Source organism: Tachypleus tridentatus, chromosome 13, assembly GCF_004210375.1.
Source record: "Tachypleus tridentatus isolate NWPU-2018 chromosome 13, ASM421037v1, whole genome shotgun sequence".
NCBI lineage: Eukaryota > Metazoa > Arthropoda > Merostomata > Xiphosura > Limulidae > Tachypleus > Tachypleus tridentatus.
Genome location: NC_134837.1, coordinates 179038318 through 179062384, shown reverse-complemented (window position 1 = coordinate 179062384; position 24067 = coordinate 179038318).

Sequence of the window (24067 nt, the reverse complement as noted above, 5' to 3'; positions counted from 1 at the left end):
TGCGAAGAAAATATGTACATTTACATTTATTGATTGTATAAGTATTCAGTCCTTGAGTCGGTACTTGGTGGAAGCATAGGTGACAATAATAACTCCTGTGATAGGGCTCTATCAGCTTTACACAATGGGATGGTGTAATGTTTGCCCATTCTTCCTGGAAACATTGCTCCAGTTCTGACAAATTTGTTGGGGATCGTTGAATTATTGTGCTTCGGGTCATTGTCCTGTTGGAATGGGAATTGTTGACCCAGTTTTAGATTATTGGTTGACTCAAGCACGTTTTTCTCTAAGATTCATCTGTACTTTGTACCATCCACCTTACCTTCAATATTGTTAAGCTTCGCATTTCTGATGACAAGAACCATTTCCCTAATTTGATTCTGTCACCACCATGCTTGAGATCTGGGATGATGTTCCGTATCAGGCTTGCCCCAGTCATAATGCTTCTAAACCAAAAATCTCAATTTTTGTCTTGTCTCACCACAAAATCTTCTGTGACATGTCTACAGTATCATTTTTATGCTTTATTTCAAACTGCATACGAAATGAAAATGAGTTCTTTTTCAGAAATTAATTCTTTCTTGCCAGTCACGGGATATTACTGATGTATGAATACTGACTTCCATATTAGACATGGAACTTCGCAAATTTTGCAAAGACATGGTTGATTTCACAGTGGCATGCATAGCCAGTTTCCTGCTTGCTCAGCTGCTTATTTTTGAAGGATGACCTAATCTGACTGAGTGGTATGAAGCAAATTCCACTTCTTAACCTTGGACTTCATCACACTCATAGGGATAATCAGCGACTTTGAACTTTTCTTGTAGCATTATCCTGATTGGGAATATTCTAATTTTTTTCAAAATCTAATTTATTTACTTACATAATAGCGTTCTTAGATTTTTCAGTTTGGAGTAGATTGTGTTCCTTTTAAAAATAAAGTCCAATTTGGAAATTTCCATTATTTCAAGCTAAGACTCAACAAAACGGTGGGGGGCGAGATTAATACTTTTGCATGCCACTGTAACTAATCAGCATTAACTCACGCACTACTATTCACCAAATAGTGGTCTTTGACCGTTGCTCTTATAACACACTCACAGCTCCGAAGAACTAGTATAGTTCGTTTGCTGTGCTGTCAGTTAGTGTCTTTTCACCATATTGGGGGCTGGAATGCTAACATCAAGAGGTAAGTATTTATCTTACTTTCCCACAAATGGTAGTCACCTTTTTTTTTTATTTCAATTAATTCTTTACTTGGGAAAGTAGTCATCTTCCCACCTGTCTGCAGGCAGTGAAGGGTGATATAGATGTGGAACTTTGTGAGCTTGAGCACCCACATCTCGCTCTCCTAATTTATATTTTTATATCTACTGCTACTCTTTATTTCTTATGTGAGACTGCTGGCGAATGGAGGTTAAGACTGATAGACGGTGTATTCCCACCGCTATGTGGGTTCTAGTTCTCAGTCACCTCCAAAACCTAGGGTACATTTTATAATTCCCCATTGTATCTTGTACCCTGGTATATTCTCAGCTGGATGATGCAGCGTGTTTTTGTTTAATTTGTTTCTGTTTCGGCCTGTTTTTGAGTTACAATAACAAACTGTATATATATATATATATATCTTTGTCGCACTAATGCGAAAAGAGCATAATCAATAGCATGATAACACTGGGCCATGCTTTTTTGGAATCATACCAAACTGAGGCCCCGGCTAGTACAGCGGTAAGTCTATGGATTTACAACGCTAAAATCAGGGGTTAGATTCCCCTCGGTGGGCTGAGCAGATAGCCCTATGTGGCTTTGCTATAAGAAAAACACACACTCAAACTGAGATGAAATATAGAATGTGGATTTCAAACATTTGACTTTATTTCTGGATTATGTGGACACAGTTTTGCTGGTTGGTATTTTTGTGTGTGGTTTCGTGCATTTTGAATTTTTCTTTTGAAACAAAATGCTATTAATATCAGAGTACAAAACAATTTTGGAATATACTAATATATTACTTTTTGATAAATATATGTGTATAGATATATATTTGCGCAAAGAAAGAATACATCTCAAAGAAAAATATTTTATTTTCTAGAAGCGAATGTTTTTTTATTTTAAATATTATTTAAAAATGATTAAAAGAAATATTTATAGTTAAATATCATTCTTTGACTTTCACTCTTTATTTTCTGACACACCTTCGAATGTATAACTATAATAGTGATATTTATCGATTGTCCCGCAACATGACGACGGGAAATTAAGCATTGTTACTTACCATTATGGCCCGGCATGGCCAAGCGTGTTAAGGCGTGCGACTCGTAATCCGAGGGTCTCGGGTTCGCATCCCCGTTGCGCTAAACATGCTCGCCCTTTCAGCCGTGGGGGCGTTATAATGTGCAGTCAATCCCACTATTCGTTAGTAAGAGAGTAGCTCAAGAGTTGGCGGTGGGTGGTGATGACTAGCTGCCTTCCCTCTAGTCTTACACTGCTAAATTAGGGACGGCTAGCACAGATTGCCCTCGAGTAACTTTGTGCGAAATTCAAAACAAACAAACAAACTTACCATTATCAAAATTTGGCGCCTTTGCTTTTATGCTATATATCTTATATTGTTCAATTTTTGACAAACACGCTTATAACTTTAATAACCTTTGATATACAGGACGATTTATTTCTTTGCTTATTTGAATGTAAGCACAAAACTGCTTAATAGAACATCTGTGCTCTACCCACCATGTGCATCTAACCCGGTTTCTAACATTGTAACTTCGCAGATATACCGCGTACCACTGGGATTTTTTAAACAGAACAAGATGAATAAATATAACACAAACATACTTCGCTCATTTCTCCAATAACGTATTAGAAAATCTACATATATTATCAATAGGTGTTTTACTCTGTCCATAGAGGGAAAAAACTACAGTATCACTAAAACTAAAGTACAAAGAGACTGTACCGTACTTATATTGAAAACAGTATTAGAAAAAAGCTAACTAAGATTATATTTTGTTAATATTACAAATCCTATGGCTAGAAATTTGGCTTGGAAAAATATTCCTGCCACAAAAAAATATTACTAAATTTTAAGAATCCTGATTAGACGCTATAATTATTTGGTCACTTGAACGACATTTCATGGAATAGACAAAGAAAAGACAATCAGTCGACAGCACCCGTTACGTGAAACGGATACTTTTAACAAATTAACAGAACTGGTTGTTACTCTTATTACGCACTCACAGCCGAAAGTACAAAGTATGCTTAGAGGTGCAACGTTTTTAGTCCAACATTTTCAGATCCTCTGTCTGTTAAACTACTCTCTAGACATATTCGTTCCATAAAATATTCCAGAGAATAAACATATTTGTGAAATAGAAGATGAAATGTTATTTTATCCAAAGCAGTTTTTCTGTAAATTAGATAAAAAAATTAGAGCTACTCAGCTGTTCTATCAATTCATACGATTTTTTTTACAGTAATGAAATGTAAATTTGACTATCTAATGTTTATGTTGTGAATTATTTCCATGATGGAATGTAAATTTGACTATCTAATGTTTATGTTGTGAATTATTTCCATGATATAATACAAATTTGACTATCTAATGTTTATGTTGTGAATTATTTCCATGATGTAATGTAAATTTGACTATCTAATGTTTATGTTGTGAATTATTTCCATGATGTAATGTAAATTTGACTATCTAATGTTTATGTTGTGAATTATTTCCATGATATAATGTAAATTTGACTACTAATGTTTATGTTGTGAATTATTTCCATGATGTAATGTACATTTGACTATCTAATGTTTATGTTGTGAATTATTTCCATGATGTAATGTAAATTTGACTATCTAATGTTTATGTTGTGAATTATTTCCATGATATAATGTAAATTTGACTACTAATGTTTATGTTGTGAATTATTTCCATGATGTAATGTACATTTGACTATCTAATGTTTATGTTGTGAATTATTTCCATGATGTAATGTAAATTTGACAAGCTAATGTTTATGTTGTGAATTATTTCCATGATGTAATGTACATTTAACTATCTAATGTTTATGTTGTGAATTATTTCCATGATGGAATGTAAATTTGACAAGCTAATGTTTATGTTGTGAATTATTTCCATGATGTAATGTACATTTGACTATCTAATGTTTATGTTGTGAATTATTTCCATGATGGAATGTAAATTTGACTATCTAATGTTTATGTTGTGAATTAGTTCCATGATGTAATGTACATTTGACTATCTAATGTTTATGTTGTGAATTATTTCCATGATGTAATGTAAATTTGACTATCTAATGTTTATGTTGTGAATTATTTTCATGATATAATGTAAATTTGACTACTAATGTTTATGTTGTGAATTATTTCCATGATGTAATGTACATTTGACTATCTGATGTTTATGTTGTGAATTATTTCTATGATGTAATGTACATTTGACTATCTAATGTTTATGTTGTGAATTATTTCCATGATGTAATGTAAATTTGACAATCTAATGTTTATGTTGTGAATTATTTCCATGATGTAATGTAAAGTTGACAAGCTAATGTTTATGTTGTGAATTATTTCCATGATGTAATGTACATTTGACTATCTAATGTTTATGTTGTGAATTATTTCCATGATGGAATGTAAATTTGACTATCTAATGTTTATGTTGTGAATTATTTCCATGATGTAATGTAAATTTGACAAGCTAATGTTTATGTTGTGAATTATTTCCCCGATGTACAAGATAGATGTAAAAGTTACCTCATAACAACATTATCTTGTTCCGTAGAACCCCTGCCAAAGATTTTTCTCCTACGAGTAGTAAAGGGTTAGCAGAAATCATCTGTATGGCGCACAACATGTTCTTTGCTAAATACTGTGATAAAAACGAATTATGTCTATCCTCACTCCCTTTCATTACCATTCGCATCGCTAGAAATAAGAGATTTTCGTATTAATATTTAAAAGCGAATAAACCAAACTCAAGAACATAACTGTCTTTTCTATTTGCTAACCATTGATATAAGCGGTATTCGAGATGCAGGCGCCTGACTGGTTAGCTACATCGTGTGTTTTCTTTTATATCAAAGCCATATTAGGCTATCTGCTGAGCTTACCGAGGGGAATCGAACCCCTGATTTTAGCGTTGTAAATCTGAAGACATACCCCTGTACTAGCAGGAGGCGGTTAGCTACATCAAATGTACGGTTAGTAGAGACGAGTGTCCTAATCCTAGCTGATCTAAATTTTCAGAAGCTTCTAGTGAAATAAAACTACTTATCTAAAGCAAGCAAACAGAAAGTTCATTGCATAAATGACTTATAAATGTTAAGCTCTTCAATCACTATCCGCTGATACAGATATAACAAAATCAAAGATTTGTCAATTAGAAACCCTAAACAACTAGCTTCCAACACTTCCACCTACGAACAACTTGTTTCAGGATATTAAAGAACCTAAGAATGACACTCGAGTTCAAATATGTTAAGATATATTTGACATAATATAAATAAATCTGTTGTTTTACTATACGTTACATCCGTATTAATAAATTATACAATGCATCAATGTAATTTCTAGATAAATGTAAACATACTATAGCTCTTTAATTTAAAAGAGTAAGTAAAAATATTGTTTGTTTTGAATTTCGCGCAAAGCTACTCGAGGGCTATCTGCGCTAGCCGTCCATAATTTAGCAGTTGTAAGACTAGAGGGAAGGCAGCTAGTCATCGCCACCCACCGCAAACTCTTGGATTACTCTTTTACCAACGAATAGTGGGATTGATCGTTACATTATAGCGTCTTCACGGCTCAAAGAGCGAGATTGTTTGGTGTGACGGGGATTCGAATCCGCGACCCTCAGATTACGAGTCGAGTGTCTTAACCACCTGGCCATGTCGAGTCGGTGAAAAGATATTGAACTTATCCACAAAACAAATAAAAATGCCAAGAATTAAAAATGTACAACGATTTATTGTATAAAGGAAAATATACAATTAAACCCTGCATGTTTCGGTAGAAAAAGATATCAACCATCTTCACGGAACCAAAAGAAACACAGGAGAATTCATTTTCATACAAGCATGTGTACGTGTATAATATACATTTGTACAGTGCCCTCTATAGAATATATTTCCAAAAAATTCACTTCTGTGACAACCGGATTGAAATCTCTTTTGAAAATAATTTTAGGCTTAACAATGTCTAAAGATCATCTTATGTTTAGTTCATTTTTAACTTAACTTTATCAAGTTTTTGAACTTTATCTCATTCAATGTCATGCTTAGGATCTACCACATGTACTATCAGGTCTGGATTAACAGTTTTTAAATTGTTACATTTATTTTCCATTAATTTGAACCTTCAAATTTCCGCTCGTCTGTCTGATATTATTTAAGCTACAGCTGTAATATATTTTATACACAACACAGCTATCCTTTAATTTAGTTCAGCATTTAATACCATCATTGATATTCATTAGGCTTAACTTAGAAGTAAGGTTAACAGACAGGTCGTGCTTTTCATTTTTTTATTGTTGAGTTACGGAATATATAACCTACATACTCTTTATTTATTAACACTACGTATTATCTGTAGTTTGGTGTATTATAAAATTTACATTTATTACGGTGTTTTTTTTTAATATAAGTCCTATATATAATACAGACTTAATACAGTCCTATATATAATAACCTCCATCGATAGATGTATATTTTAAATAATTCAGCTCAAACATAAGTCTTTCATTATGTGAAGATACCTTAACACTCCTACGAAATGTGGGACCTAATAGGCCCCAGAGCAACTTGAAAGGTTATTAATATTAGGCTAATAATTTTGTATTTAAATGAAATTGCCATTTAAATCCATTAATGAATGGATTAACGAGATTCCCACTGTCCCTATCTACTATCTAGCGAAAGCACAGCCAGGGGAACGGGCTTGAAGAAATCAGGAATAGAAACGTCTTTACGTAGGAGTGTTAACAGTCTATGACCAAATAATGAGAAAGAAGAGATTTTTGTGACAGTGGGTGACACTGTCATGCGCGAGGCGGCTTAGCAACTAAGTAGAAACGTTGAAGATAAAGCTTACATGTTACAGAGGAGTCTTACAAAAGTTTCATTAAAAATGAATAGATTCCAGTGTTGGGCTGTAATCTCAGCTAAGTACGATTCTCGTCCTTTTATTAACGTAACGCGCTTCACTTCATCTTTTGTGACGCTGCACCATGTGCGATGCATGAGAGTATTCCGAGCACTACAGAGCTGTTTATACTTCATATGCTTATTAGGAATTACAAACAGCTTATTGTAAACAAGACGATCACGATATCAGATAGTGTGTTTGCTTCTTCTCCTAAACAACGCATTATGCACACAGAGGGAAGGTCAGAGACCTTATAATTCAAGTGTAGCCATCTTTAATTTTGATTGGAAACGGTAAGCAACGCTCAGTACCTGCAGCTGGTACTCTTCAACCAAAATAAAATTTACCGTTATATTTATAACGTATTCACCGCTAAAAGCAGGCAACCAGTTCAGTAGCACCATGTTTCGAACCAGAAATCATCAGATCATACTAATCATTGAACTCCCGAGGTTTACATCGATAAATCTGTGAAATATTAGAATATGTAACGTTACGTACCTTCCTAGAAGAAAGGTCTTCATTAGCATTCCCCCCACACGTATAGACACACACGCGCCTGACTTTTTTAATTATTTTATTTAAATTCTGTCAATTATTATAAATATCTTTACGTGATCCAGAAATCACGTTATTATATGTTCCCCTGTCGAATATCTTACCAAATATATAGTCACTGAAACATCGGTGAAAATGAAAGCGACAAGTTCGGAAACAGTCAACAAACAATAATGAGGGAGATATTCCATACATACACCACAGAGTCTGGTGATTTGGACCCTCGACTTGCAATCTGCGGGTCGCCGTTTCCCATTCACTTCACTGAACATGGTCTCTCTCTTTCAGCCGCGGACACGTTATAATTTAACGGCCAATCTCACGTTGGTTATGATTGCTAAACCAGAGCAAATAGACCTCTGCGGGACATTGAAAACGAGCCAAACCACAAATATAGTAAGTATGTGTCAAACATTCTGTGGGATAGTTTGATTCTCAGCTTATACATTTTGACAGTTTATCTCTCTTGTACGCTAACATGTGATGTGCCTGAGGACAGTGAATATTGTTGTTTTTCATAATTTAGTTATTTTAATAAAATAGATGCCTGAAGGTGATGGATTTTGTTTTTGAATCTCATCAATAAAGTATGCGCGTTGAAAGTGTTAGAGTGTTTTTTAATTCATATTCTAAGTTTTATTATAGATGGCGTATCGTTTATATTCTCTCTTTCTAAAACGCAATCACATTTTTTTTCGTTGATTCTACAAAAATACATGTTCATATACACATCTTCATACATAAAACTTCATAAATACATTTTCAAATGTCCCTCAGTGGCACAGTAGAATATCTGCGGAATCACAACGCTAGAAACAGAGTTTCGATACCCGTGGTGGACAGAGCACAGATAGCCCATTGCGTAACTTTCTGATTAACTACAAACAAACATTTTCAAATACGTTTACAAAAATCTTCACTAAACATTCTTCTATGTCATTTTAACACAAACAAGAAAAAACAAAATTATTCTTTCATTACAATTTTCTTAATTGTGTAACAAAATGTTCTAGTAGTTTCAAACCTAATCAATGTCCTGTTAAGAGACAACAGATAGCTTGTTGTGTAACTGTGCGCTAAATAGAACTCAGCAAGAATATAGTAATTTGTGTTCTTTGTAATTTCGAGTATATAATATTATACCAGTTGGAGAGAGCTGTTCACATACCAATATTGAATTAACTTATTTTTTATTGAGATGGCGAAATTCTACTATCATTATATATAAGTAATTTAAATATCACAGTTGTTGTGATTGACCATATATGCAAATTAACACCCTAAATTTGCCAATTAATTTAACAGTTTAACAGAGACCGGTGTTTTATGTTTCATCCTAGAAATATCTATGAGCATAATGATATAATATATACCAGTGATGGCGAACCTTTTAGAGATTGCGTGCCTCAATTGTGACCCAAAATTATTTTGTCTATCCGAACGTGCCAGGATTTTCATAAAAATGGCAGTTACTTTCCAATAAAAAACCGACTTTTTGATGAGTATCTTTATTTTAAAAAAAGTCGAATTACAAAAGTTTCAATGAAACTAATAAATAGCCTTGACTTAAAATTTGTATATTTAGTCTTGAATTTTATTAAATCAATGCTATCTCTGCTGTTGTGAACACTCGGATAACTTGTTAATTGATGGTTCATATTTTGTTGATTTGAGAGCAACACATGCAGCACTCAGTTCATCTGTAAGCTTGTTTCTTCTGTCTGATTTGATGAAATTCAAAGTTGAAAACAGTTGCTCGCAAGCGTAAGATGATCCAAACAAAGTAAGAAGAGCTATTCCAAGTAATTTCATTGACTTAAAATTAATTGGCAAAGAATTCCACACTTTAAGAATTTCATTTTCACAACTCTTTGCAACGTTTTCTTCCAAGATCCCTCCACACTCTATTTTCTCAAGTGTTTTACGCAGGGCACAGAATTTATTAGTCCAAGTATAGTTTTCCTGAAATTCTACCAGCTCCATTTTTAGAGTTTTCAAACCCAACCAGTGTAAACAGGAAAGATCGAGATCTTCAAATTCAGTTTTATCGGGAAAGGTAAGAAAATACAAAGTTTTTTCTATCTTTTGAAACTGCATAAATCTGTTATTAAAATTCTCCTTTGCTACCGCGATAATGCTTGAAAATTCTTTGGAGATTTCCTGTTTGCTTAAGGAACAGTCCGCAAATGTTGTCGAGTTTTCTGAATGCATTTTCAGATTTGGAGAATATTTGAGTTCCCCATCTTCGATGTCTTTTTCAAAAACTTGCAATTTTCACTCAAATGCCTTTATATCACAGAACATTCTTTCTGCTGTTTTTCCTACTCCTTGTAGTTTTGTGTTCAGTGCATTGAAGTGTGATATAAAGTCTGTAAAGAACATGAGGTTATTAAGCCAAGCCACATCAGTGAGCTGTGGAAAGTCTTGTCCTTTTTCATGCATAAAAAATCTAATTTTGTTCAAGCAAGCAATAAATCTTTCCAGAAAACGTCCTCTGCTCAACCATCGGACATTGTTATACATAATTAAAGTACTATATTGTGCCTGAACCTCATCAAGAAGTGTTTGAAACTGACAAAAATGAAGCTCACGAGTCATAATGTAATTCACCATTTTTGTAACATCTTTGAGTATATCATCTAATTTTTTGCTACTTTCTTTTGCACAAAGAGCTTCTTGATGTATAATACAATGAAACTGGATGACTTGATGTTTTATTTTGTTCTCAAACAACTTTATGAAACCAGATGTTGACCCAACCATACATGGTGCTCCATCACTAGTGATCGAAACTGTCTTTTCGGGCTTAATACTTTGTGTCGAAAAACATTCCATCACAGCATTGTAAATATCTACTCCTTGTGTTCTTCCGGGTAAAGAAATCAGTTTCACCAATTCTTCCCTCATGGAGTCACCAGCAGCATAACGCAAAATTACTGCTAACCTTGCATGATTATTTATATCCGTACTCTCATCCAAACACATGGAGTAACAAGAAGCCTTTTGTAAATCAGTACTGAGTTGTTGATTGACATCATTTGCCATACGTAAGATACGATCCTTCACGGTATTTCTGCTAAGTGGTACCTCACAGATTCGTTGTAAAATTTCACGTTTATTTGAAAAATCACTAAAAAGGGAATCACTTCCAGCTAACATAGTCGTTTTTATGAAATCTCCATCAGATAGAGACTTACCATGTTTAGCGATACATAATGAAATTTGAAAGCTGGCCTTCGTCAAATGATTAGGTTTAGAAAGAAAGTTTCCAAGACTAAGACATTGAGAATGATATTTTCTCAGTTCGTTTGCAAGAAATTCCTCCTTTTCTGTTTCATCAAGTTCAGCAACATTTTTGTGGTTGGTTTCAAAATGCCGTTTGGCACTTGAAGTACGACACACAACACTTTCACCACATAAAATACATAACGCTTTTCCGTTGCGTTCAATGGTTCCAAATAATTTTGTCCAATTTTCTTGAAATAATCGTCCACTATCCATTAGCTTTGCCTTCTTTGCATTCATTTTTGGTATAAGTTAAACACACAAAAGTAAAGTTTAATGAAACAAACTTTTAAAAATTTACTTAAACAAAGAACAGTTAAATATTTAAACAAATTAAATTGTCCCGTTTCGTTAATGTAGCTTTTTTAATGCCATGATAATGTGGAGAGCAAAATTTAAAACTAAACACGATTGGTTGAAAAATATTCTCAAGTTAATCAATAGTTTATAATGTTTTGCATTTTTAGCTGCATTTAGCTTGTATTATATTCAAATTTTCAATAAAATTACAAAGAATGATTTATGACAAGTTTTCTGTTTTTTGTATAATTCTTCATGACTGCAGAATAATAAGTAACCGATATAATTATTTATTCATATTGGTTGAAGACCAATACGAATAGATGTAATGACTTACGATGGCACCCCCGTCGTTGAAAAGGTTCGACATGCAACCTGTAGGGATAATATCCCTAATATATCCCTGGGATATATTATAGTATTAATCTAACCCGAAGTAGAGACAAGGGCTGACGTTAAGGCACATTAAACTGGGAACAACGATTTCCCAGGCTTTACCGATATCCAATCCTTCTCATCGATCCTACCGGGAATATCCCTAGTTCTAGTGTTAGCTACACTTACGCGCATTGCCTCCTCTGCACCACGAGGAGGCCCTGAAAATCAAAGTACTTGAACCCTAGTGCTCTCAGGTCATGCCACCTCTCATAATTACCTAGCTCGCTACATACTTCTTAGCAAAGATGCGGAAATCCTATCACGTGCCAGCAATCGTGGCCTTGCGTGCCATAGGTTCGCCATCATTGATATATACTAACTGACTAATTTTGATCAAAAATAATTCATTAGGTTTCATATTTCATGACATTTACAACTATAGCATTGTAATTTTATATAATCGTAGGAATGCATTTATAAATAGTGTTCATTAAGTATTGAACTAGCAGCTCCTCAAAATATCTGTGGTCAAATTATTATCTTTATTACAACAGTACTTCTTTAAATACTACGAAAAGCTTTAATTACAGACATCGAGATCTGAAAGTCCACTTGTCTTCGGCCTAACATTTGCTTAGTACTATCTATATTCGATAAAATGATAACTATACAGTGTAAGTAGTGTATGTTCTTGCTATAATTTAGTTATGATTAACTTTGTCATACATAATTTTATAAGTAAGTAAACGTATAATGTTTATATTATGATAACTTCATAACATAAACACTAGGTAACATAATAAATTCACATAGAACATTTGGTAAGATCACAACGTTATACAGAACATCTGGCAACATGACAACTTCGTACAGAATATTTGATAACCTAATAACTCCAAAGAGTACATTTGGTAAGATGACAACTTCATACAGATCATCTGGCAACATGACAACTTCGTACAGAGCATTTGGTAACATAATAACTTTACATAGCACATTTGGTAAGAAGACAACTTCACACAGTACATTTGGTAACATAATAAATTCACATAGAACATTTGGTAAGATGACAACTTCACACAAAACATTTGGTTAGATGATAATTTCATACAGAACATTTAGTAACATAATCAATTCACATAGAGCATTTGGTAAGATGAGAACTTCATACAGAACATTTCGGAAGATGACAACCTCATACAGAACATTTAGAAAGATAACAAGTTCACACAGATCCTTTGGGAAGATGACAACTTCACAGAAAACATTTGGTAAAATGAGAACTTCATACAGAACATTTGGCAACGTGACCACTTCATACAGAACATTTTGTAAGATGACAGCTTCATACAGAATATTTGGTAACATATCACATTGGTAGCTGATCCAATTTTTAAGTGAGTTTCTACGACCAATTGAACAACGTTTACAATGGATTGAAATTTGTTCAAATTTAGAAAACAGTTAAAATATTGTTTCTGTGTACAGTTCTGAACTACATCTACATTAATAAAGTTGCGTCCTTTGCTTCTTCCTTTAGTAAAAGTTACGTCTTTGATGTTTTCCTATATCACACCCTCCAATGGCACAGCGGTATATGTGCAGGCTTATATCGCTAGAAATCTGGTATCGATACCCGTGGTGGGCAGAAAACAGATATACTGTTATGTCTTTACAAACAACAATATCAGTTGGAATTTCTAGCAAAAAGAAGTTATTTAGTGAAAATTAATCAGCTGAATTAAAAATATCAGTTGACTTGTGGATGTCACGTGTATCAGTTCTCTTGGAGACAAAATAAGGGATTCCTCATTAGCAGACCACGTTCACTGGTACGTCCAAACTCTTGTTTAACTTGACCTGTGTTTACCGTAATGCAAGTTGTCAAATATTGAAACTATTATTATGTTATGAAGAGTGTCATTTAGAGTTATTTATTTAATATCCTTGAGACGTCATGACTGTGTCATCTTCGTTATAAAAGCTGAACTAGATCATATATTTTATTTAATACATATAGAGGGCACGACATACCAAACGGAAAATTTGCTCGGTCACCTCTTACGTCACACTACTATCTTACAACATGAGTATATTATATCAAAAACCAAACAGTAAGTTTTGCAGTAGAAATTATTTAAGAATGTTGTCTGTTGTGAAGAATTTTTTTCATTTCCTAACGTTTAATAAAATCATTAAGAATAATTTTCGATTCAAATAAATACAACGTCTCACATCGGGCTATCTGCTGAGCCCAACGAGGAGAATCATACTCTTTATTTTAGCGTTGTAAATCCGTAGACTTACCGTTGTACTAGCGGGGGGCTAACCCTGGGGTAGGGATGTTTCTTCGAGACTTTACTGTCCTTCTCTAAAAGAATTTTTTTTTACAAGTGATTTTTTGTAAGTAACTTGTAATGTTTAATATCAAATATAATTCTATCAATGTTTAGATAATAAATTATAAAAGTGACTGTTAGAAACAATTATTAACGAAAGTGTAAAACAAAACAGTCATTAAAATAATAGAGTGCTAATAGTCCCCAGTTGGTAAGTCTACGGATTTAGAACGTTAAAATCAGACGAGCGATTGTTCTCAGTGGACTCAGCAAATAGACCGATGTGGCTTTGTTATAAGAAAAAAAAACACTTATTAAAACTACAGGATGAAATAGTTTTATTGATTGTCTAGTCACCGAATCTTGCCAGAAACAATTATTTTGTCATTGTTTAACTTACCACAAGCAGTTATGATCTAAACTTACCTTTAAATATGTTATCACTAAAACACAATATCTGCATTTATTTGAACAATGTATTTGCGTGCATTTATAAACCACCCAAAACCATATTTTTCATGGGCAGAATGAGACACTTGTCTCCCTAATCAGAGGAGTTTACGAGACACCTTCTCTCAAAACCGTGGATGTTTCCGTTCACAAATCCTAGATTTGGCGATGTAATATATATATATATCTTTTGTGTTTTCACATCTTAAGTTATTTTCATTCCTGAATTTGTCAACCATTACCGACTTCTCTTTATTGTATTTACCAACCCAATACATACTTATGAATGGTTGTTCTATATTTTATGTTGTTAACAAATTAGTTCACTTGTGTGGAAATTTAATAAATGAATAGTTCGTATGCCACAGGCTTTAGGCTTTCATAACATTTTCTAAAGTAAACAGGCATTAGGAAGCTGATGTAGAAATATTAAAGTATAAATCTAGAACTACTAAGTCTATGTTTTCATTGTATATGTACTGTGTATGCATGTGGATCTGCTTCTATATTATTTCTTTAGGTGTCATTTTCAAGCTCGCGAGCACAAAGCCCTTGAAGGGTTTCAAGCTAAAACAAGTTCGGGTTTGATCCAGTGTTCAATTAAATCTATATTTCTAGACTTATTTCAGAAGAATACCGGCCAAATGGTAAGTGAATTTGGAGTAATATATAAATAATATATCCTTTAAGTACACAGAGAAAATTTGAGTTTTTGTGACACCAAGAAAAAAAAATGTCGGATGGTTATATTTTGTATAGGTATGTTTTGAATTTCGCGCAAAGCTATACCAGGGCTGTCTGCGCTAGCCGTCACTAATTTAGCAGTGTAAGACTAGAGGGAAGGCAGTTAGTGATTACCACTCACCGCCAACTCTTGGGCTACTCTTTAACCAACGAATAGTGGGATTGACCAAACTTTATAACGCCCCCACAGCTGAAAGAGCGAGCATGTTTGGTGCGACCGGGATTCGAACCCGCGACCCTCAGGTTACAACTCAAATGTCTTAACCACCTGGCCATGCCGGACCATTTTCATTATTTAATAGTTTCAAAACTTTATTTAAAATGACTTTATATATTTTGTTACCATACTTTTATTTTCACTTTAAACTTTGATTAGTTTAAAATTCAACCTAGTTTTAGGCTTACTTTCAAAATTATAAATATGTTAAAGTAATAAATATTCATTACAGCCCAGTCAGATTGTTTTTACATAACTTGCTTAATAAATGCTGATAATTGGGTATATAATCTTTTAATTTGTTTTTATTTTGTCACGAGTCAGTTTACATCTTTCTACATCAATTAAAGATTGACTTATGAAGTTTATTAATAGATATTTCTGATTTGGTTTTCCGAAGTGACTTTTTTTACAACTCAAAATTATTTTCTTATTTCGTGTATGTGTATAGTTTAGTACATGAATATAATCTGGTTCCTAGTCTTCTCTCTAAGTTTTAAATTCTGACATATTTCAGAATTCAATTATTTCTTGAATTCTGAACGATGTTTCGAATAATAAAATAAAATAATCGGTACTTTAACCTTAACAGACTTAGGTGTGTTCTGTTAACTTTACCTTGTCCAAGAAACTCTTGATATAAATTATTTTTATAATGAACAGTTATAATATTTTTGGTTGAGAGTGGTCGAAACGTCGTAACTGTCTGCAATATAGATAATTTTGTCATTCCAATTTGTAATTGTTGTACTGCTTGTGAAACAAACAAGCTCTGGCTTCAAATGAAATAACCTTACGTTTCTAAGCCTTTTGTTTGTACACCTTTATCAATAGACTTCACTATTGAAATAGAGTTATGAAACTTTGACAGTTTCTAGTCCAACAATTCTTGTATATTTCAGTACCTTAACTTCTTCACAGAAGAGCACGACCAAAAGGTTGGACAAGAAAGGTTCGTTTTGCTGACTTATGATAATCAATGGCCATGATTTTAATGAATTAATTATTCGTTATAAATTAATTAGTATATAATTTTGTAATTACAAGTTTGTGATTGGATGATATAATGAATACACCTGTATTCGACACGCAGGCATCCAAAACTGTTTTGCTCGCGTTTAACATTGTGAAATTAACGGTTTAAGTAAGTAAGAACGTAGTCTGCTTGTTTACGAGTAAAGTGTTGCAAAAGTGTCATCAGCATATAAACTCATTTGAGCACTTCCTAAAAAATTGTGTCTCGTATAAACAGAAGAAAACGCTTGTTAGCATACTTGCCAAGCTACTCTCTTACCAGTGAAGATAAAATATGATTACTAGGAGGCGTAATTCGGTAAAACATAAAATCATTTATTAATAAGTCAATGAATCTATCTTTGTTGTTAAAAACGAGTTTTCTAGATAGTTCCTTTGTTAACTGAGTTAAGTATTCTACCAAATTAAAAACGTTTGTCAGGTTAAATAAACTCCAACTCTTTACGAAGTTCTGATCTAACCACGTTATTTTTCCTCTTTTACCTGAATTGACGTACTCAAAGCTGAGATCACCTTAAATAACGTATTTCTACACATAAGTTATTCTGTTCTGTCTGTGATAATGTCTTCACAGTGTAAGTTTATATTTATTGCTTACTCTTACGCAGCTTGGTCGTATAAATGAGTGTTAAGATTTTCTTTATAACAAAATCAGAGCATATTTTAGCGGTTCACAGTGAAAAATGTGTCTTTGGCGTACAAATTTGAAATAGATAATTACAATTAGTATACATTGTGACGTGTAGATGGCAGTGCTAAGTCGAATGACGATAATATGTAAAGTGCTTAGGTTACTTTCAATAATTGCTTGAAAATGTTTGTGGTCTGTTCTATAGATCTCTGAATATCACTACACACCAACGTGTGTTTGTTGAAGTTAGTGAGTTAATAGTTTTTAACTTCTAATAGTCTTTCTATCTCCGATGAAGTCTCCGTGCGGTAGAAATACACGAACTCAGACATGCATAGAGACACTTTACAGAGGACTTCTGCAAGAAGTCGATTTTATCGTTTAAGGAGACTCCTAGCACCTAATCTGCTTAGTGTTTTTAATATATAATTAATTCTCACATGTAGATAATGTCTATAAACTATTTTCTTTGAGTTCTTTGTCTACGTTATAAGACTATTTATCCATGACGCAGATAACCCTCGTTTAGCATTCCGAGAAATTGAAAAACAAAATTAAAACAATTTATGTGATATAAGAAGGAAAAGGTCAAAAGCACCTGACCTTTCCAGGTCCTTAACGACCATATCCCGACAAAAGACATACATCTGACCAGACTCTCTCAAGTCTTCAAACCTAAACCCCAAGAACGAAGCGATCCGTATGTTGTAAGAACAATATATCTTCTTATTTGGCCCGGCTATAGCCATGTGGTTAAGTCGTTTGACCTATCATCTCAGGGTTGTAAGATCGAATCCCCGTTACCCTAAAACAAAATATCTTATTAAGCACATTAATTGTCAACATTATTATAAGGATATTGTTGTGAACCTTGTGACACAGGATTGTAACGAAACATTTTTACAGTCATTCATAAGCGTTACTGAACTCAGTGTGAAAGTGTTTGCTATCACTCACTGGCTTGTTATAGTTAATACATAACATTAAGTAACTCATAGAACCTTGTAAAATAATTTACACTAAAACTTTAAATCCAACTTAACAGAACACCCGGACTGAAGTTATATAAACTCGTGATTAATGAAAGGTCACTTTGGGACATGAAAACCTGATTCCCTTATAAGTAATTTGAGTGTATCTTTGCATGCACTCAACAAACCTGCATGTTAAATTTGGTGGTGATCCATCAATAGGGGTCGAAGTAGTGGTAAAAAAAAAAAACTCTTATTAAAACTGCAGAACACAAAATGCAAATCTGAAAATTCGTGTGTATTTTTCCATGGACTCAATAAACCTGCATACCAATTTTGGTGAAGGTTCATCCACAACCGACGAAGTAGTTACATGGACATACAACAGACAGTACTACAGTATTATATTTATGTAGATACGTTTTTTTTAATCGCGTTTTAAGTATCTAAGCAACCTATTTAAAATATTGATTTTTTTCATTACTCCTGAATTGAGTGCAAGCTATTGTTTCGGAGACAATTTGTAATGTCATTTGTAATTTATCTATTATAAAGTTGCTTGGATAACAACCATATTAGCTTCATTTTGTAGATACTTGTCACGTATATGTACTTTATTCAAGCGTATACATGTTTTAGTACATTAACTTCTAAGTCTACTAATTTACGACGCTAAAATCAGGGGTTCGATTTTCCTCGGTGGACTCAGCAGATAGGGCGAAGTGGCTTTGTTATAAGAAAACACAAACACATACTTTCACTGAACTTTCTGGTAGCATATAAATTTCGTTTTTTCTGCCATCTATTGGTTAAGATATATATTATATCACAAAATTCGAAACTTTTTCAGTACAAATTTGATTTTACTCGGATCCGGTAAAGCGAATCGAATGCGTGTTAACGTTTCTGAATAACTCTAAGATAAAATACCAGATCTGCAGATGATAAAAGTTTTGCCTTAATCTTCTTGATAATTTATCGGTTTAATATTGATAACAGGTTCTTTGGTTACGTTTCAATCGGTTTGGTTTGTTTTGTTTTGAATTTATCGCAAGGCTACACAAAGGCTGTTTGTGCTAGCCGTCCCTAATATAGCAGTGTAAGACTAGAGGAAAGGCAGTTAGTCACCACCATCCACAGCCAACTCTTGGGCTACTTTTTTACCAACGAATAATGGGATTGATCGTTACATATAACGACCTCACGACTGAAAGGTCGAAAATGTTTGGTGTGACAGGGATACCTTTTAATGGGAAAAACTGAAATTACAGTGTCAGCAAACGTCTTCATGGTTTAATTTTATAAGTGCAGTGTAGAATCGAAATCTCGTTAACTTACAACATACGAAACTAAAGAGATTTAGAACTTATATTGAACTTATTGAAAAAAATGTTATATTTACTATTTTGCACATCACGCGATGTGAGATTTTAGATTTTATTTTTTTTATTACCGATAAAATAATGTATTTTATTTTGGCTTCGGTTATTTAAACAAATTTTGCTTTAAATGTTTCTTTTGGGCCCGACATGGCCAAGCGTGACTCCCGGTCGCACCAAAACATGCTCGCCCTTTTAGCCATGGGAGCGTTATAATGTTACGGTCAATCCCACTATTCGTTGATAACAGAGTAGCCCCAAGAGTTGGCGGTGGGTGGTGATAACTAGCTGCCTTCCCTCTAGTCCTACACTGCTAAATTAGGGACGGTTAGCGCAGATAGCCCTCGTGTAGCCTTGAGCGAAATTCAAAGCAAACAAACAAGAAATGCAAGTAATCATTATAACATTAAGTGTTCAAACTGACATCTACTGATATAGTATATTTTGAACGTATTCCAATAAATGAATTAATTGTACTTGTTTTGCATTAAGCACTCTTTCGAAAAGGCTTAATAAAACTTTAATGATTAAATCGTGTTTTTATGATAGGATATTGTGTAATATAACATTTCTTTTGAAATAAATACGTTGACTCATATAAATTCAGTTGTAAACTTCGGCTTTTCATATTTATATTTGAAATAACACCGATCACATAAACACAACAGATGCTTCTGGTCGGAAGTATACACATAACAAAATTCAACGCTCAGCGTCAGCGTTGCCACGTCTAGTTTCTATGGTCACCTTTTATGATCACTGATGTCCAGTGCTGAATGAACAGAGTAACGGCCCGAAAAGCGTTGAGACCGAAAAATGCAATATGGTAACTTATAGGAAGAGCGTGACCTTTACAATAGGTCACTCACGGTGTAATTATGGATGTAGCAGCTTTTTTTTTTTCTCTTATAACAATATTACTTTACAAACGCAACGCCTAAATAGAGATAAATTTATTTCAAATGACAACATTTCAAGCAGCCACTGTTTTTCATGCTTAACATAAAAATGAAGTGAAGAGTGGTTGCTTAAAATGGCACTTAAGAAATTGAATTTGTTTCTATCTCAGTTTTATGTTTCACAGTGATTTGATTTTATTACACTTATCTTCCAATGTTGTACGAATTCTATCTCTTCTGAAAAACTGTTTGTTTGTTTTTTTCCTTTGCTTGACGTCCATCTTGAAAATGTCAACAGATTGGCGCTAAGCGTTGAAGAAAACCTCACGTCATGGCTGATTAATATTGTTGTGTTTTGGAATGCGTCCAACAATCCTGCTTGTTTTTACTCTAAGCGACATCTATGCCGTACAGCTAAACCTATCGTTTCTGGAACTTACGTCAGCATCATCAGATATTTCTACGCAATTAAAATTAATGAAATCTTCAAACACAAAACATGTCAAACGTGACATTCATTTCAATATAATTACTAAAACAGGCTTTACTACGCTTTTGAAGGCTCAAGTTGAAGGGTAAACCACAAACACTAGAATTCCGTTCAATATATTTTATAGGTATCTGGTGGGTATATGCAAATTAACATCTACATATTAAAATAAATATTTTTTATGATATAATTAAAGTTCTTGGACGTTAACCAAAAGAGGGAAATACTTCTTAACATCAGAGGAATATTCTATTGAGTTTCATGTCATGGCGAATAAAAATTGACATGTAGAATACGCTGTGACTAAAGGTGGTAAATAATAATATTGTTATTGTTTTGAATTAAGCACAAAGCTACACAATGGGTTATCTGTGCTCTGCCCATCACGGGTATTGAAACCCGGTTTTTAGCGTTGTAAGTCCGCGGACATACCGCTTAGCCACTGGGGCCCAACAGGAAGTTAAAGGATTGTTGTAACATAATGCATCGTTGTGAATTCGAAAATTCTAAACTTAATGCCACAGTGTGTTTCCCTAACAAGCAAAATAAATTATCAACAATATTAATGGGAAGAAGTGATTCAATTTGTTGTCATTCTGCTCATAGACATTAAAATGTCTCTAGCACAAAATCCTCTGGCGAGTGAAATGCCCAATGAAAAATCTAATATTCTTAACGTTTGAGAAACAATTATAATATAAATACTAGTATTAGATAAAAATGCCTTGTCGACATAGGATGTAGTAGATATGGAATGATTTTGTCCTCAAACTTCATCTGTTGACCTTGTAGCTGCTTCACCAGCTCAGGGATTAAGATTAGCTTTCTCATTCGCCAGTTCCTTTGAATGCTGAAACAGTTAATTCATTCAAATAATTATCAGTAATACACATAGAGTGAAAGTAAATAAATAATAAAGTGTCCATATATTTAACCTACCTTAGATGTGTTCCAAAATAAACTAAACCAGTGAACGTGTTAGACTTCACCAACAAAGTCCAGTTCGTACCATTGCCTTTGAGTTCAATTCATTTGCTTATATAAATAGTAGGTCAATTACTTCCGGCATGGCCTAGCGCGTTAAGGCGTGCGCTTCGTAATGAGGTCGGGCAAGGGAAGGTACCCTATGTCGGAGCTGCACGTTCCGTCGATGGCGTTACACAATTCACAATACGCAGATGACATCGCAATCTGGAGCACCTCCAGAAACCCAGTAATGGCCATGTCTCGCGTACAAGAATCACTAAACAACGTCTCAACATGGAGCAACAAGTGGAGGGTCGTGTTAAATCCGACAAAAACACAAGCAATCACCTTCTATAGAAAACTAAAGAAGCAAAGAAAAAAATCTAGGAAAAATAAATCTATCACTTGGAAACACAACCATCAACATGAGCAAAAACATCACATTCCTTGGCGTCACTTTCGACACAAAACTAACATGGAAAAAACACATAAACAATATACACTCATCAATAAGAAAAAAGGATTTCATATCTAAAGACTATAACTGGTAAACAATCAAAATGCACACCGAACACCATTATACAAATATACAAGGCTTACATCCGTCCACTAATAGAGTACGGATGTCAAGTAACATACAACATGTCAAACAACACACTCCAAAAAATCAAGTGCAACAAAACAAAATATTAAAATCCGCATTCAGTTTACCATCTTTTACACCAACAAATTATCTACACCAAATTAGTAATTTACCAACTATAAGAGACAGAATAACAGAACTTTCTCTGAAATATTATCGAAAGCAGAAAACAGAAACAAACTAACGGCATCACTACACAAATTATCAAGTGCACCAACAAAATACATATCACCATACAACATATTTCAAGAATCACAATCCACTCAACAAAGAGTTTAAATACATAAAAACTATGTTATTAACATGAATTCCTTTTTTTTTCAGGTACAGGGCACACGACAGGCAAAACTTTCGGCGCCTGTCGGGTGAAAGTGGGTTTTCTCGGGGTACTCCCGTTTCCCCCCACATCAAAATCTTCAGGCATTGGATTTCTAGATCCCAGCCCAGGCAACCTTTTTGCCAGACCCAGAATCGGGCCGTTTGATTTGATCTGAACTTGAATGAATTACATTCATGTTCACATCTACCCAACTTTTTCTTTTCGAGACAGGTCCCGACCTTTCCTTCTTTCCACTGCCACCTTTGCCTCCACCCAAAAGACCATTTAGTGAGACATTCCCCACCCAAAAAAGTCAAGAATAATAACGATAATTAATTTATTAAAATAATAATAATAATAAAAAACCACCACTTAATCCTAATAACAATTCACGAAAGGGGACGAAGAGGAACTACAAAGTTCCTGAACACCCCAGTTGGAGAGAGAACTCTTCGGATTTCTCTCTCTCTAAACTAAACCCCTGCCACGTTAGTTTAGTTTAGTTTAGTTCCGGCCACTTTGACGCGGAGTCCAGAGCTGGTCACTGAGCAAGTTAGACGTACTGATATCTCTGCCAACATGCTGTTTAAGATGAAACATTCATCCACGCCAGTCAGGCCGTTAGTACCGCCGGTAATCGTCGACGGTCTACCGTTGAACCTCACGCCGCTTCAAGTCGCCATGTTGATCGCCCAAGCCAAGCCAGGGGCAATCATTGAACCGTCCAGGACCCGAATCTTACGCCGGGGCGGTATTCACATCCAACCAGCAACTACCGCAGACCAAATGTATCTGTGCCAGATATGGAACACCCAATTTAATGTAAGTTGTTCCCCTACCAAAAGTCCAGTCAGTCTTTATTCAGTATTCCTCAGAGGCGTCGATCCATCAATACAACCAGAAGAAATCAAACAAGCCATAGAACCTCAAATTCAGGCCAATGTTTATGCTGTTCATCGATTTTTTCTAAGAACACTAACCTTCCTACGTACTTCATGTTTGTTTGTTTGTTTTTGAATTTCGCACAAAGCTACTCGAGGGCTATCTGTGCTAGCCGTCCCTAATTTAGCAGTGTAAGACTAGAGGGAAGGCAGCTAGTCATCACCACCCACCGCCAACTCTTGGGCTACTCTTTACCAACGAATAGTGGGATTGACCGTTACATTATACACCCCCACGGCTGGGAGGGCGAGCATGTTTAGCGCGACGCGGGCGCGAACCCGCGACCCTCGGATTACGAGTCGCGCGCCTTACGCGCTAGGCCATGCCGGGCCGCGTACTTCATGAAGATAGTGA